Source organism: Pleurodeles waltl, chromosome 1_2, assembly GCF_031143425.1.
Source record: "Pleurodeles waltl isolate 20211129_DDA chromosome 1_2, aPleWal1.hap1.20221129, whole genome shotgun sequence".
In the NCBI taxonomy this organism is placed as follows: domain Eukaryota; kingdom Metazoa; phylum Chordata; class Amphibia; order Caudata; family Salamandridae; genus Pleurodeles; species Pleurodeles waltl.
In genome coordinates this window covers 1,032,346,245-1,032,363,598 of record NC_090437.1, presented here as the reverse complement: position 1 = coordinate 1,032,363,598, position 17,354 = coordinate 1,032,346,245, and the positions used below count along the sequence as shown (strand labels likewise).

General features: G+C 46.9%; 1 protein-coding gene across 2 annotated transcripts in view; it reads left to right on the top strand.

Moving 5' to 3' along the window:
• LOC138247781 (uncharacterized) overlaps nt 1-17,354 on the top strand; it is a 347,921-nt gene that overhangs the window by 215,431 nt on the left and 115,136 nt on the right. For both annotated transcript variants that reach the window (XM_069202121.1, XM_069202122.1), the window contains one exon: nt 3,551-3,653. The gene's annotated coding sequence lies outside the window, so the exon portion shown is untranslated. The remainder of the gene's footprint in view (nt 1-3,550; nt 3,654-17,354) is intronic.

The window sequence follows — 17,354 nt, the reverse complement described above, 5'->3', positions numbered from 1 at the left end:
AGCAACTGCAGGCCAGTCCAGCAAAGCGACACAGCAAAGGGACCGTACTCCTCCTTCAGCTCTTCTCCTGGGGAGATGTTCCTCTTGATTCCAGAAAGATTCTAGAAGTCTGGGGCTTTGGGTATTCTTCTTGTACCCCGTACTGCCTTTGAAGTTGTCAAACTTCAAATGAAAGTCTCAAGTGTTAGTGAGATCCTTCCTTGTCCAGGGCCAGGACACAGACACACACCAAGGGTTTGGAGACTGTGTTGTGTGAGGGCAGGCACAGTCCTTTCAGATGTGAACCACCACTCACCCCTCCAGCTCAGATTGCTCATCAGGAACTGCAGGCTATACCCAAGCCCCCTTTGTGTCACTGTCTAGAGAGGTGCAAAACAGCCCAACTGTCAAACTGACTCAGACAGACAATCCACATACAGATAGAGTCACAGAATGGTTTAAGCAAGAAAATGCCTACTTTCTACAAGTGGCATTTTCAAACAGACAATTTAAAAAACAACTTCACTACAAGATGTATTTTTAATTTGGGATTTCAGAGACCCTAAACTCCACATTTTTATCTGCTCTCAAAGGGAATCTCCGCTTTAAGGATATAGGGGAGAGAAATAGGCCTTGCACGGAGAAAAACCGAATTTGGCAGTATTTCACTGTTAGGACACATGAAGCACTCTAGTATATGTCCTACCTTAAACATACACTCCACCCTGCCCCTGGGGCTACCCAGGGCCTACCTTAGGGGTGCCTGACATGTAGTTAAAGGGAAGGTTTAGGCCTGGCAAGTGGGTACACTTGCCAAATCGAATTGGCAGTTTAAAACTGCACACAGAGACACTACAGTGGCAAGTCTGAGCCATGTTTACAGGGCTACTAATGTGGGTGGCACAACCAGTGCTCCAGGCCCACTAGTAGCATTTGATTTACGGGCCCCGGGCACCTCTAGTGCACTTTACTAGGTACTTGCCAGCAAATCAAATATGCCAATCATGGATAAACCAATCAACAGTACAATTTACACAGAGAGCATATGCACTTTAGCACTGTTTTAGCAGTGGTAAAGTGCCCAGAGTCCTAAAGCCAAAAAAAGCAGGTCAGAAAAATTACGAGGAAAGAGGCAAAAATACTGGGGATGACCCTGCAAAAAGGGCCAGGTACAACAGCTACAATTACCCTATTCTTGAAATTCCAAAAGCCCTCAGAGGACTGCTCATCATATGAACTTATCTCATTTATAGGTGATGAAACCAATGTATTTGCCAAAGCTCTTTCCAGTCGGCTACAATAATCATTTGATCCGTAGTACACAAAGAAAAGAGATGCTTTATGCCTGGTTGGTCCGCTTACTACAAATTAAGGCACTTACACAATTCTCTGGCTGTCGCCTCCAAACTGGAAGGCCCAATTGTACTCTTTCTAACAGATTTTGAAAAGCTGATCAGTAAGACTGCAATACCTATTCACAGTTTTGACAAAAATGTTTTTTTGCACAAATTTTCTTCAATGCTTCTACCTGCTCCATGGCTAACTGTATGCACAAGTACAGATAACTGTGTTCCTTTGGACATATTCCCAGTAGGTTGAGACAACTGCAGCATTGCCATTTTCCCCACTGCTCAATACCCTGGCGATTGAACCACTGAACAAACAGTTGGATAAGTGTCTTTAAATGGACCTCGGTCAGCAAGACCTAGTTTTCCTAGATGCTGACTATCTGTTAATATAGCTCAGTTCTCCTGGGTCGTGTGTGATGGGTCTGCTGAACTCCTCCGGTCAACATTGTGGATTCTCAGTGAACTGGCCGAAATCAATATTTCACAGGGAGTCAATCATAGAAATAGAGAGGTTCAGTATCTGGGTGTATTTATGGCATGTGAACTGCCATTGCAAGGTCCACCAATATAGCCCTGCTCTTGGCTCTCCCAAGAATAACCTTGACCGGTGGAACCCATTGCTGTTGTGAATTATGGGCCTTTGGCTATGGTAAAATGGTCTTCCCCACAGGCTGATGGGTACCATCCAAAACAATTGACCTGAATCCTTCTTCACCAAGACTGTGGCACTGCTCAGGTACTCCCCCTCGGAGGGTGAGGCCTTCTGGATTCAGTAACATAATGCTACAATTTACACTGGCAAATTGAGCATGATGGAGGTGCGTATGTACAACCATGCTGCACACCTTCTTATTAACAATGACTAGCTCTGGCTCGCTGGCTGGCCCAGCTTATGGGACTGAACAGTGGGGTATGGGAAACATGTCTGCTACATTTCTTATATAGGATAAAGCTCCTAAACACTTGCCTCCCTCAAATCCACTGGTTCTTTGAGATTTGGAGGGACTTAACCTTGTTACTCTGCTGGCGCTACATCATTAGAGGGAAACCCATACTATGAATTGTGTCACGAATTCCACAGATACCCTCCTTGCAAGGTTTTTGGGGCAATGTCAGATCGAGAGTCAAAGACATTGCATGCCAGACCCACATGTGCTCTTTCATAAATCCAACAGGATTTTGAGCTGCATAGATCACTGTTCTTTAGATACTTGTTGTTAAGACAAGTTGTTCCTCCCTATCTGCAGAATCCTGACGCTCTACCAGAATTTAGCCCCCTAGAGGCTAGATGCCCAACACAGTCCCTAGGCCCCAAAATGATTCCCAGATATTTAAATCCTAAATCTCTTGTTAGCAATAGGCTTCCTACTTTCTCGGCCACAAGAGCGCCATGGGGGGGTGGACGTAGCAGGTTTGTGTGGGGAGGATTGGAGTCATGCACGATTGTCACCACGGGAGGCGCATTTAGCTCCCGACTTTGATTCATTTAGTTCAAACACTTACACAAGCTCTGTCGCACCACAGAAGGGTTATGGCACACCTATGGGGGCTCCATCCTAACTTGCCTCAGGTGGCATTCAGTAGGAGGGGATTTCTTCAACACAATATAGAGTTGTTCTGTTATTCTAACTTTTTGGGGGTTGTGATGTGGGAACTGTCGAGGGTGTTAGGATGGACCTTGCTTCTATCCCCCAAGCTTGCTAACTTTGATATTGAAGAGAAGGTGTCTACCAATAAGTACACTAGGTCCACATGACTTTGAAGTTTGCTTTGGCAAAGCAAGACACTGCGAGGGCGACCTTGACACCTTAGAAGGTGGGGGCAGGGGCACATAGAAATATGTGGTGATGAAGAAGCCCATTTATGAGGCTAGTGGTTGTGGTGTAATCACGAATGAGCCTGGGTTCCGACTGTCACTATTTGGCCCCTCTCAATGTAAGCGACAGACATCTGAGTGATAAATATCTTATTATGTGGAGGTGATTTGCAGATTAAGCTAGCAGTTATACCGGTTGCTTAGGTCGTCACGTTTGTTATGTATATTGCAAAATGCTTTCAATATATGGGCTGCTGCCTCGATATCAAGCTGTACTGTAATCTCAGAATGATAAGCGGAAAATGTCACTAAAATATTATGTTACAAAATACAAATGTGTGCATAGTGATCTACAGCAAATTGTTGAAAGCAATGTATTTATATCTTATTTGTTTCATAATTGCAGGTGGTTTCATCAGTAATCTGAACAAGGGACGCGCTCTCTGCCTGCTCGAGTGTTAAGGGTTGAATTGATAACGTCCAATCTTATAAATGACTACAACACAATGGTGAGCTTTTTCGGTGTATTTATGCGTGCTTTAATATGTTGGCCTCCGTGTATCTATACATACATATATGCATGTAAATGCTTGTGTCTATGCGTGAGTGCATTTCCGCTTGTATCTATGTTTAGATGGAAATTACTGTTGTGATACATGAGCCAATGTCCTATCCCATCATATTTGTATGATGAAACTAAAGTGCATAGTCTGATACTAATAGAGTTTTTATTTGTATTATGAAATTATATTGATATGACCTAATTCGGGAATTATTTACAGCATCTTTACTTTCAAAGACAAATTATAGCAAAGTCGGGAATTATGTTTTTTTTCTGCACGTCCCAAAACCAGCTGCAACAATGACTCAACAGCACATTGCAATCAGAGTGTCTGCCCTTAGTCGATTCTCCAGGTCGGGGTCTCCACTGAGCCTAACCCTCTTCTGTCCTTCAAGGTTGTACCAAGAGGCAGAAAAGACTTCGTCAAGGAACCTGCACTCTGTTTCGGATCAGCTTTGAGGCTTATCAAGTTACGGTCTACCTGGGCATGGCTCCCGAATTTGGGCTGTGTTAGAGTTCAGATGGTTTAAAATGCAGCAGGTATCCTCAGTGAAGCAGGAAATGTAATCCTGATTTTCTCCATACTGATGTCCTTATCGCCAAGGCTCTCTTCGTTTATGCTACTTAAGAAAATGCTTTGAGCACACAGTTGTCAAAAAAACTTTCACTTTTGTTGGCCTCTGGGTCGCAGTTATCATCCTCGATTTCATAGGTGGGAAGCAAATAACGCGGGCTTCTTCTCACCTAGGATTCCACCAGCAAGGCAGGGAAGATAGTACCAGCAGGCAGGGCACCCACCAAGACTATGAGTAAAGCAGGCTGTCTGAGGTAATTGTTCACTGCAGAGAGAATTCTGGGGCCAATGAAGCCAGCCCTTCTGCTTCCTGTCCATCCAATCAGAAGCAACCTCACCTGGAGAGGAAGGCTTTCGGGTTCTGCCCCTTTTCATATCCGTCTGGCTTGCCTGTGTTCTTTCACTCAGCGTTTGCAACATGCCGGTGTTTCAGGCTCTGACATATTTTTTTTATCATCCACCAGCAGAGTTTAGGGTGCTTCTGAAAATAAGGAACAACCAAATTGTAAAGAGTCCATGTTGGGGGGTGGTCACGAACTCAAGGAGAGTGAGAATAGTGGTTGTTGAGGCTAATGACATCAAATGCCTCTTTGCCTTCACTCCTGGAAGAGGCAATTACTGACCCTTACAAATGTAAAATCCTATCAGTTCCAGCACTAGGGACTTCACCGCTTACTGCGTGAATGTTATGGGACTGATTACAACTTTGGAGGAGGTGTTAATCCGTCTCAAAAGTGACGGTAAAGTGACGGATATATACCACCAGCCGTATTTCGAGTCCATTATATCCTATGGAACTCGTAATACGGCTGGTGGTATATCCGTCACATTTGGGACGGATTAACACCTCCAAAGTTGTAATCAAGCCCTATGTGTTAAACGTTATGGCAATAGTTTATATGCAAATCATATTTTCTAGTACAGAGCTGCTTACTTTATGCAACGTTTTTCTCTTTCCTGTTCGGTTATTTTAAAGTCTCTGAGACCGGACCGACCTCCGAGGTTTCGAATGGGTTATAAGCAGAAGTTCACAGAGAGAGGTTAGAGGATGCCGATGTAAAATTATAAACGCTTCATTGAAAAATATACACAAAATTATATTGTTCATGGAAACAGCAGAGCAGTATATTTGTGAAGGCGCATGATGAGCACAGAAAACACAGAGGGAACAGAAAGTAAGGATCTCTCTGAATTAGATGAGTGGGAGGTGAGAATGTCACAATTAACAGAAGTGAAAATCTGCTTGTGTAGAAAACAATAATACAATGCAAAGACAACCGTAGTCAAATATCCTACCCAATTTGTAATTGTAAACGAGCATTTACATTCTCAATGAATGGGTGGAGGCCAGTGAAGATGTCTGAGGTGCGAGGTGATGTAGATCCATTTGGGGAGGCCCAGGATGAGTCTGGCTGCAGCATTCTGTATGATCTGGAGTCCTTTGAGGAGTTGGGCGGAGATGCCTAAGTAGTGTGCGTTGCTGTAGTCGAGGCAACTGGTGACAAGGGCCTTGGGTGACAGTCTTCATGGTGCTGACTGGGATTCATCTGAAGATTCTGTTGGACGGAGATGCCAGAGTAGAGTGTTTTGCTGTAGTCAAGACTACTGGTGACTAGGTCCTGGGTGATGGTCTTCCTAGTTCTGACTAGGATCCATCTGAAGATTACGTAGAGCATGTGAAGGGTGTGGAAGCAGGAGGAGGTGACTGTATTGATCTACCGATTCATAGTCAGTTAACTGTCAAGGATGATGGCGTGGTTGCACACGAGATTTGTAGGTGTGGGTCCGAGTTCAGCTGGCTATCAGCTGTGGTCCCATGTGAATGTGTTTCTGCCGAAGATCAGTACTTCCATCATGTCGGAGTTGAGTTTAAGGTAATTGGCTCTCATCCAATTGACTACATTGGTCATAACATCTCAGAAGTTTGTTTTGGTGTTGGTGGGGTCTTTGGTGAGTGATAGGATGAGTAGTTTGTCATCTCCGTAGGATATGATGTTGAGACTGTGCAATTTGACGATGTCTGTGAGGGAGCTCATGTAGGTATTGAACAGCGTTGAGGGGTCATCCTTGGGCAACGCTGCAGATAATGTTCTTCGATTCACAGGTTAAAGGAGGCAGGCGGATGCTTTGTGTGCATCCTGTGAGGAAGGAGGTGATCCATTTGAGGGCATTGTTCTGTATCCCCCAGTCGAGGAGGGTTCTGATGTCGTCTCTGGCTGTGATCAGAGTGGTTTCCATGCTGTTGTTGGCTCGAAATCCTGATTGAGAAACGTCTAGCAGGTTGATTTGTTCCAGGTATTCAGTGAGCTGTTTGTTGAAGGCCATCTCGAGTACTTTGGCAGGGTAGTAGAGAGATAGGTCAGTCATTTTTTAGTTTTCTGGGATCGAAGGTGGGTTTATTTAGTAGGTATTCAATCTCTGCATCTTTCTAACTGTCCAGGAAGGATGCCATGGCTATGGAGGCATTGAGGATGCTGGTTAGTTCTGAGCGGATGTGGTTAGCTCTGAGGTTGAAGAGATGGTGGGGGCATAGGTTGGTGGATGAATGGCATGATGGTCATGCTGGTATGTGTGGTTAGTGGGGTCCATTCGCTGATCATACGGCTGCTGTGTGATGGTTGTCAAAGGTTGTCAAGAACTGTGGCCTGGGGGTCTAAATTGTTCTAGTTAGTGGTGATCCTGCTGTGAAAATAGCCCGAGAGGGTGTCACAGAGTTCTTGTGAAGAGTGGATTGTGTTCTCTATTGATACCAGGAGGGAGTATTCCTTGAGATTGGAAATGGCCCTTTCTGCAGGGTTATCCCCAATTTATTTTGCCTCTGACCTCCTGTTTTTCACTATGTGCTGCATTTTGATTTTGCTGGCCTTAGAACTCTGGGTGCATTGCTGCACCAGTGCTAGAGTGAAAGTGCGCTCTTTCTAAATTATATTGGCAATTGGCTTCTCCATGATTGGCATATTTGATTTACTAGTAAGTCCCTAGTATAGTGTACCATGTGTGCTCAGGGCCTGTAAATCAAATGCTGCTAGTGGGCCTGCAACACTGATTGTGCAACCCACATGAGTAGCCCTGTAAACATGCCTCAGAACTGCCACTGTAGTGTCTGTGTGGGCAGTTTTAAACTGCCATTTCGACCTGGCAGGTGCACCCACTTGCCAGGCCGAAACCTTCCCTTTTACTACGTAAGTCATCCCTAAGGTAGGGACAGGAAGGAGGGAGGTTCTGGTGGGCGGTGGCCTAGGGCGCCCCATTTCCAACCCTGTTGCTAGAGCATTTCCAGCTAGGACAAAAGAAAGCAGATTCTGTCTCTCCTAGGAAAATCCCCTCTGGTGGCTTCTCTACAGGTTGCAAACCACTGCCAACTAGACCCCATTTCTAGCATTTGACTATTTTGAATAGTTCTTTCACATGGTTGGCTGCTGTATCGATGCGGGCTGCAATGGCGGCTTTTTTTGCTTCCTTGATGAGCCAGTGGTAGTTGCTGATGGCTGTTTTCTGAGCGGCTCTGTCAGAGGGAGTTTTGGTGGAGTGCCATTGTTTCTTAAGTCAGTAGCAGTTATCGCTGGTGGATTTGAGCTCTGGGGTATACGAGCTGACTTGTCTTGTGGTATTGGATCTCACTGGCTTCAGCGAGATGACTGTCTACGCATTCGATGATGCAGGTGGAGAAATTCTGGACTGCCTATTCTAGCTCTGAAGAGGTTTTGGGTTGGTTGGTCCTGAGGGCCTGAGTCCACTGTGTTTCTGTGACCTTACTCCAGCTGTGGTGCTTGGTGATGGTATGCTGTGCATCGAGGATGGTGAAGTGGATGATGGTGTGGTCATACCAGGTGTGTTCTGTGACATGGCTGAATTTGGCTCTGTCACTGGCGGTGAAGACGGGGTTGAGTATGTGTCCATCTTTGTGTGTTGGTTCACTTATCAGTTGGGTGAGGCAAAAGTTGTGCATTGTCTCCAGCAGGGTGGCAAAGGTGGCATTATTGGGGTCATCAGGGTGAAAGTTGAGGTCGCCAGGTAGGATGTAGTGATTAGACTCAATGGCTACAGGGGCGATGAGGTTGGGGAAGGCATTGTAAAAAGACGGTCGAGGTCCCAGGTGTATATGAGTGAGCCTCTTTATGTTGTCTTGGTGTCTGTCTGCAGTTGGAAGTTGAGATGCTCCATGAGGGGTGTGGGGTTGTTACATGTGACAGCCTTAGGGTAGTCACCCCTAACTTTGTGCCTGCCTCCCTCCACTTTTTAGATACTGTTTTTGCTGGTTTTTAGACTCTGCGCACTTTTCCACTAACCAGTGCTAAAGTACATATGCTCTCTCCCTTTAAACATGGTAACATTGGATCTTACCCAGTTGGACTATTTATCACTATGTGTGCCCAAGGCCTGTAGATTAAATGCTACTAGTGGGCCTGCAGCACTGATTGTGCCACCCACATACATAGCCCCTTAACCTTGTCTCAGGCCTGCCATTGCAAGGCCTGTGTGTGCAGTTTCACTGCCAATTCGACTTGGCATTGAAAAGTACTTTCCAAGCCTAACACTCCACTTTTTCTACATATAAGATACCGCCAAGGTATGCCCTCGGTAACCCATAGGGCAGGGTGCTGTGTAGGCAAAAGGCAGGACATGTTCCTATGTAGTTTACATGTCCTGGTAGTGTTAAACTCCTAAATTTGTTTTTACACTGCTGTGAGGCCTGCTCCCTAACATTAGGGCTGCCCTCATACATTTGAGTGGTAGCTGCTGATCTAAAAGGAGTAGGAAGGTCATATTTAGTATGGCCAGAATGGTGATATGAAATCCTGCTGACTGGTGAAGTTGGATTTAATATTACTATTTTAGAAATTCCACAGAAAGAAAGCATTTCTCTGCACTTAAATCTTTCTGTGCCTTACAATCCACACCTGGCTGGGTTTAGTTGACAGCTCCTTGTGCATTCACTCAGACACACCCCAAACACAGGATACTCATCCTCACTTGCATACATCTGCATTTTGAATGGGTCTTCCTGGGCTGGGAGGGTGGAGGGCCTGCTCTCACACAAAGGACTGCCACACCCCCTACTGGGACCCTGGCAGACAGGATTGAACTGAAAGGGGCCCTGGTGCACTTCTAAGCCACTCTTTGAAGTCTCCCCCACTTCAAAGGCGCATTTTGGTATATAAACAGGGCCTCTGCCTCTACCAACTCAGACACTTCCTGGAGAAGAAACTTGTAACCAGAACCTGCATCCTGCCAAGAAGAACTGCCTGGCTGCCCAAAGGACTCACCTGACTGCTTTCAGTGAAGGACTGCTGCCTTGCTGTTGCCCTGCTGCCTTGCAGCTCTCTGGCTGAGGTGAAGAAGTGCTCTCCAAGGGCTTGGATAGAGCTTGCCTCCTGTTCCCCGAAGTCTCAGGACCAAAAAGACTTCATCTCTTCAAGAAGGACTCCTTGTGCGGCGAAATTCAACACACAGCCTGCCAGAAACGACGCACAGCCTGCACTGCAGTGAAAATTTCACTGCACGCCAAACTGGAACGACGCAGCCCAACTTTGCAACGAGAAGATCGATACAGTGCCAGTTTACCGACTGGAAATTCGACGCATGGCCCACTGGATCAATGCACAGCCAAGCGGGAAGGACTCATCCTGACTTCAAGAGAAAAAATTGACGCAGCGCCTGCTGTGCGGTAGAAAATTCACCGCAACGCCCACCAAATCGATGCAGCTCCTGTGACTTCGTCCTGCCAGCGCAGGAAATCCACGCACCGTCCCGGGGGCGTCTGAAAACTCCGCAACCCAAAGAGGATCACGACCAAGTGTCAGAAATCGACGCACAGCCATCCCTACGTGAAAACTAAACGATGCATCGCCGTGTGCGGCCCGAGAAATCAATGCACACCCCTTTGTTTCAGCGCATCTCCTCCTCTGCGGTTCTTTGCGGAGATTTTTCACTCAAACCAGGTACTTTGTGCTTGAAAGAGACTTTGTTTGCTTTTAAAAGACTTAAGACACTTAATATCACTTTTCAGTTATATCTCTACAGTTATACTTATTGCATCTTTGATTGTTTTGACCTGCATTTATCTAGATAAATATTCTATATTTTTCTATACCTGACTGCTCAGTGCCAAGCTACCGGAGGGTGGGCACAGGATAATTTGGATTGTGTGTGATTTACCCTGACTAGGGTGAGGGTCCTTGCTTGGACAGGGGGTAACCTGACTGCCAACCAAAGACCCCATTTCTAACAGGGGTCATCGGCAGTGATGACACATCAGATTGTTTCCTTGAAGATGATGGTGATGTCTCCACAGTGGTTGTTGGTGCAGTCTTGGTGTAACATTTTGTAACTGACAGGTGTTGCTGTGGTGATTTTGGGTCTTGAGTAGCGGTTGAGCCAGGTTTTGGTGATGAAGGCTAAGTATGGGTCGAGGGTGGTGATGGTGTTGCAAGATTTCCATTGCATGTTTGCAGGGAGGTCGAGCATTGACCAGGATGCACTGGAGAGGCTTCTGTTTGTTCGAGGTCTTCCGGTCGGGGGTGGTCCTTGGTCCTGCGTGGACTTGCGGGGTTGTATTACAGGAGAATCACCAGTGTCTGCAGGTGAAAGGACCTTTGGTTGCTCGGGGGAGGCGGTGCAGCAGTTGCTGTTTGGCATCTAGGCTCGAGGGCCAGAAATCTAAAAGGCATAAAACGTACCGAAGTCCCTAGCTATGCATGTGCCGTTTTAAGGTTCTGTGCCAGCTCTTTAGTACTGCTGTCTTGTCCCGTGCAATGTAGCCTTTAAATGCCAACAATTTAGTTCTGTTGTTATCCACACTGTAGAAACATTCTTTTGTCCTGAGTAGTGCATATTCTCCTTTGGTGACATTCCCAATTCTGACATATGGCTTGACAGCTATACATTTATGCCCGCCATGTTGTGTATCTCTAATTATCTCAGTTTTGTTTTTTACCTTTCTCACATCTCGATTCTGATGTTATTCAATCTGGTTGAGATTAAGGTGTCTTGGACCACTGCTTTCAGAGTGTTCCACAGCGTGCCTTCGCTCACGCTGCTATTGTCGTTCTGAGTCATGAAGATATTAATTCTGTTATATAGTGCCTCTCTAATGCCGTACATTAGGATATCTCTCAACCTTAATCATCTGTCTGTATGGGGAATCTTGGGCATCAGAGTATTCAGAGCATGATCCAACAAAACTATGTGGCCAATGTCTGACTGATGTGTTCTAACTAGTAAAGATGAAGTTATGAAGAATTGTTCCTGCCTGGGGAGCCGATAACAGTGTATAGTCAATAGAACGGGATATCAGGGTCTCAGTAAAACACTCAAGGTATAACCCATTCAGCTCTACATACTTTAATGTAATGTTATCTGCAATGACAAATGCTAGTGATACCATACTATACAATCAGACTTCAGTAGGATATCTATAACATGGAAAATAATCATGCCGTCAGGCAAAACAAAACTATTTATCTCTCAGGAAAAGACCTTCCAAAGGACATTGTCAGGAAACTGAATTGAGTTCCCACTGGGGCAGGGTCAAGACTGATTTGCATATGCTGGGTTCAAACTGATATGGCATGGTGTGCACAATAACTATGGAGTTGGGTGCGGCCTGTGTAAGTAGCAGTGTCTGAGACTGATTCAAGGATTCTATCCATCACCATTTATATACTTCACAGTGAGAAAGTTGGCATTTTTCTGCCTAACGTAATGTGCCTTCTGCCTGTGTCCAGGTCATATGGCTGTGAATGGTTTCCCCGTGGTGTTTCGTGTGTTCCTTCCAGATGTGAGAATCATGAGTTATCAGAACACTCACAAACATCTGGAAGTTTCCGAACAGGAACTCCCCTGCTGTCTGAGGAAGGAAGACAAAACCTGCTTGCTGGGAAATCATGCTCCCTAGACTTGTCTCCAAAGGTCACCTGGCTGACCTTCTGTTTGATCTACAGGGAGACAACAAGCTTCCAGAAGCCTCACTGCACTTGCAGGGGCATAGCTTGGTCACTAAGACTGGGAGACCGTAAGCTTCAGATTTCCCAACAATCAGACTGGCATATATTGTTAAAATACATTATGAGAAGCAGGATATGGGCTTAAGAGACAGTGAAACGTGAGGGGAGTGTGGATTGTTAAGGGTACTTAAAACACAATAGTTTTCAAACTAACCAAGTTTTTGGACAGAGATGAGAGAGTGTGTATGTTTTTGTCTGTGTGGACATACAAAATTGAGCGTGAAATCCGACAGACACCTCACCATACCTGACTGAAAGCACCAGAGGCACATCAGCTGATTGTGACCCATGCGTGGCTGCAGAGCAGCCGATCCTAAATAGTGATCAGCTGCCTCACACATTGCTCGAAAATGTAATGCTAGACTGCTAACTTGTCAAAATAGAGACTGTAAGTGGTACCCAAAGGTATACATCCAAGATGGCAGCCCGGACTAACCATGCAGTTAACAATAAACACAATTGTCACAGAATGACGAGTTTAAGTCAGAGAGAAATACAAACAAGCAAATGTAATTATACTGTGTTAGAAATGTGGTCTCTAGTTGGCAGTGGTTTGCACCCTATCAAAGTAGGGACCCTTACTCTAGTCAGGGTAAGGGAGTCACACAGCTAAAATAACCCCTGCTCAACCCCTTTGTAGCTTGACTCAAGAAGTCAGGCTTATCTTAGAGGCAATATGTAAAGTAGTTGTACACACACACAGTAACACAGTGAAAACACTACAAAAGTACTCCATATCTGTTTAGAAAAATAGCCAATGTTTATCTGAGTAAACCAAAACAACAAAAACTCAACATACACAAGCAAGGGTATCAGTTTTAAAAGATGAAATCTTAGTATAGAAACACAATAGTTCCAACTGGGGCTATCATGGCATCTTGATGGAGTATTTCCTAACAGTCTGGTGCCACTCGCGAGAGAGTGCAGGCCAGTCACAGAGTCGCACAGACCCCAGGTACAGTACCTTGGAAAATGATAAGGAACCAAAGACGTTGCACGGAGTCGGGGAGGTGAGGCATCGCTGGAGCCGGTGCTGCATTGGTTCCTTACTGCTGCTAGGGAGGTGAGGCAGCGCCGGTGGTGAGGTGTCAATTCCTTATGACCCTGGCTGGGGTCGATGAATCCAGGAGGTTAAGATGCAAGGCATCGACTTTGCGGTGTTGCAGTCGCACCATGGGGCCACAGATGCTGCGGTAGAGTCGGGTGTCACGGGTAACGGTGACACAGCACTTGGGACTCGCGCTGTGTGCTAGGACTTTGGAGGCGCTATGGCGGCTTCGGTCGCGGTCTTAGCAATCAGCGGGGACCATGGCTCTGGTGCAGGCAGTAGCGTGGAGTTGGACGACGTCGCCGCTTCCGAAGTTGTCCTGAAGTCGATGTGCTTGGTTTCTTCTTGATTGCACCAGAACTCACTCCCAGGGGCCCAGGAACTGGATTTGGCACCACATTGCAAGTCAGGACTCTCAGCAAGAGAACCCAAGTGCTAGCAGATGAAGTCTTTGTTGTGCTCGAGACTTCTTAACAGAAGACAAGCTCAGTCCAAGCCCGTGGAGAACCTTTGGAAGCAGGATGTAGAAGACAAACTCCAGTCCTTTCAATCTCAGGACAGAAGCAGCAAGCAGGGGGTGAGTACAGCAAAGCAACAAGCAGAGTGGCAGTCCCTCCTACAGCAGCCAGCTCTTCTTCCTGGCAGAATGACCTCAGTCCAGAAGTGTTCTGACTTTGTGGGGTCAGAAATCCAGTACTTATACCCATTTCTGACTTTGAAGTAGACAAACTTAAAAGAAAAGACCCTGCCTTTCCTGCCCTGGCCCCAGACACACTCCAGGGGTTAGAGACGGCTTTATGTAAGGACAGGCACAGTCCTATTCAGGTGAAAGTGTCCGCTCCTCCCACCAGTCTAGCTCAGGAAGACCCATCAAGATATGCAGGGCAAACCTCAGCTCTCTGTGTGACTGTCTAGAGTGATTTCACAAACAGCCCAACTGCTATCCTGACCCAGACGTGTATTCCACTATCAGACAGAGGCGCAAAATGGTTAAGCAAGAAAATGCCCACTTTCTAAAAGTGGCATTTCCAAACTTACAATTTGAAAACCAACTTCACCAAAAGATGTATTTTTAAATTGCATGTTCAGAGACCCCAAACTCCACATCTCTATCTTCTCCCAATAGGAAATTACACTTAGAAGATATTTCAAGGCAACACCAATGTTACTGTGTGGGAGATCTATACCTTGCAATAGTGAAAACTGAATTTAGCAGTGTTTCACTATCAGGACATGTAAAACACTACAGTACATGTCCTATCTTTTAAATAAACTGCACCCTGCCTATGGGGCTGCCTTGGGCCTACTTTAGGGGTGTCGTACATATAGTAAAAGAGAAGGCTTGGGCATGACAAGTAGGTGCACTTGCCACGTCGAAACGGCAGTTTAAAACCACACACACAGACACTGCAGTTGCAGGTTTGAGACATGTTTACATGGCTACTCATCTAGGTGGCACAATCTGTGCTGCAATCCCACTAGTAGTACTTTTTTACAGGCCCTGTGCACACATAGGCCCTCATTATGACATTGGCTGTAAGTCCCGCTTACCGCCATGCTGGCTGCCGCCAACATACCGCCGCCGATGCGGTTTATTGCTACCCATATTATGACACACACATAGCAATCCGTCACTACACAGACACACACACAAGTCCGCCAGCCCAAAGGTCAGTAATAAACTGGCGGTAACAAAACCCACACCGTTACGCCAACAGAACTACGCCCACAGTATTATGACTCACGAATCACCACAGCGGACATTCAACCGCGGTAAACCATTGGCGGTACATACCGTCGCACTCAAAATACACACACACATACAAAACAACACCACATTGGACAATTCAAACTACACACATCTGACACACATACCCACACCACACACCACTATAAAACACACACCCACACTACCCACAACCCCTTACGACTCAAAAATATTAACAACTGAGAGAGACAGACCAACAGCACCCACAGAACCAGACACAAAACACCATTACGCATACACCATCCATGTACCTTACAGCACACACCCTAACACATCACCCCACACACCCTCACAACCACCACTCACACTACACCCATGGCACCACAAAGACACCCCAGGTTCTCAGAGAAGGAGCTAAAGGTCATGGTGGAAGGAATCATCCGGGTAGAGACACAGCTATTCGGATCACAGGTGAAGCAGACATCCATTGCCAGGAAGATGGAGCTATGGCGGAAGATTGTGGACCGGGTCAATGCCGTGGGACAGCATCCAACAACAAGGGATGACATCAGGGAGAGGTGGACAGACCTACGGGGGAAGGTGTGTTCCGTGGTAGCAAGACACCAGATAGCAGTACAGAGCACTGGCGGCGGACTCCCACCCCCTCCCCCACAACTAACAACATGGGAGGAGCAAGTCTTGGCAATCATGCATCCTGAGGGCCTGGCAGGAGTAGCAGGAGGACTAGACTCTGGTAAGTCAAATCTTTACAACTTTCACCCCCCTACCTGCATGCCATCACATACCCCCACCCTCACTCCCATCACTCCACCACCTCCCACACACGCCACCATCACAACCCACCCCTCTCACAACCAAGCACTGCATGCAACACCAATGCATGGACACCCATCACAGACCGGCATGGACGCCCATCACCAAAGCATACACACTTGAGACAATCACCTAGCCCACCAAATCACCACTCACACAAGCCTAAGCTGCCAGGGCAATAACAACCAAAGAGGGCAACACACCCATGCACAAGATGGCACACACAAAAACAATAACACTGCATTTACATCCCCACAGGTCCCCCACCCAACGTCACCGGAGAAGAGGTGCCAGTAACATCCTGTCCTCCCACAGAAGAGGCCCACAGTGATGATAGCAGCTCTGCACGCCTGGATCTGGATGACCAACCTGGCCCATCAGGGACCTCCGGACAGTCGGTTACCTAGGCACAGTCCCATACCACCACAGAGCCTCTTCCCTCAGGAAACACCACCACAGCACCCATCCAGCGGGCCCATAGCACTGTCCCCAGGACACGTCAGTCAGCAGTGTGTCCACCACTACAGGGACCCAAGGACACCCCACAAACACAGAACGATCAGGGACCTGGGGTAAGTGGCAGTGGGCACATGGTCCAAGGGACAGAGGCACAGCCCAACAGGGAAGCTGGGAGGACTGCTGTGCGACGGGGGGAGAACAGGCTCAGGGAACCGACTCTCCACCGGGCACTTACCAACATCCTGGGAGCATACCACCATTCCCAGGGGACAATGGGACAGATACTGGCCAAGTTGCAGCAGACCCAGAGGCTGGAGGAGGGACAGTACCTGGGAATCAGAGAGGACCTGAGGGACATCCACACCACCCTGGTCACCATTGCAGGGGTGCTGGCAGACATGGCCAACACCATGAGGTAGGCAGTGGCACACCACCGGGCCCCTGACACTAGCCAAACCGATGAACAGCCTTCCACCTCCGCTGATGCTAGTGGACAGGAGGCACTGCCACAGGACCAACAGGCCACCAGCACCCCCCTGCAGAAGGAAAACCACCCCGCAAACGGTCCCTGTGATCCAGACATAAACCAGAGTATATTGCCAAGACCACCGCTAGGAAATAAGACTCTCCTGAATGTCACCCTTGTGCCCCACTCTGTCACCCTGTCCACCTTGAACTGCCATTGCTCCCCCTCCTATGCCCCCTTGAACAGTGCACCTGTGATACAAATAGACTGGAACTTTACCCTGGACTCTCCTCCACCACCACCCCAGCCCATTGCAATACCCCCTCCACTTATTAGCACATAAATGATCACCCTTGTAAAAAATACAAGTATGGAGTCTGTCAATTGATTGACCTATGTATTTGTTTAACAAGCTGGAAACATTGCAATTCAACTGTACAGAAATGTATGCATAGGTATGACCTGTAGTTGGCTGCAGTCAACACACCAGGAGCCAGAGTGAGGCACATATATCTGAAAATAGACATGCTAAACGGTACAGTAAGTGGCCATG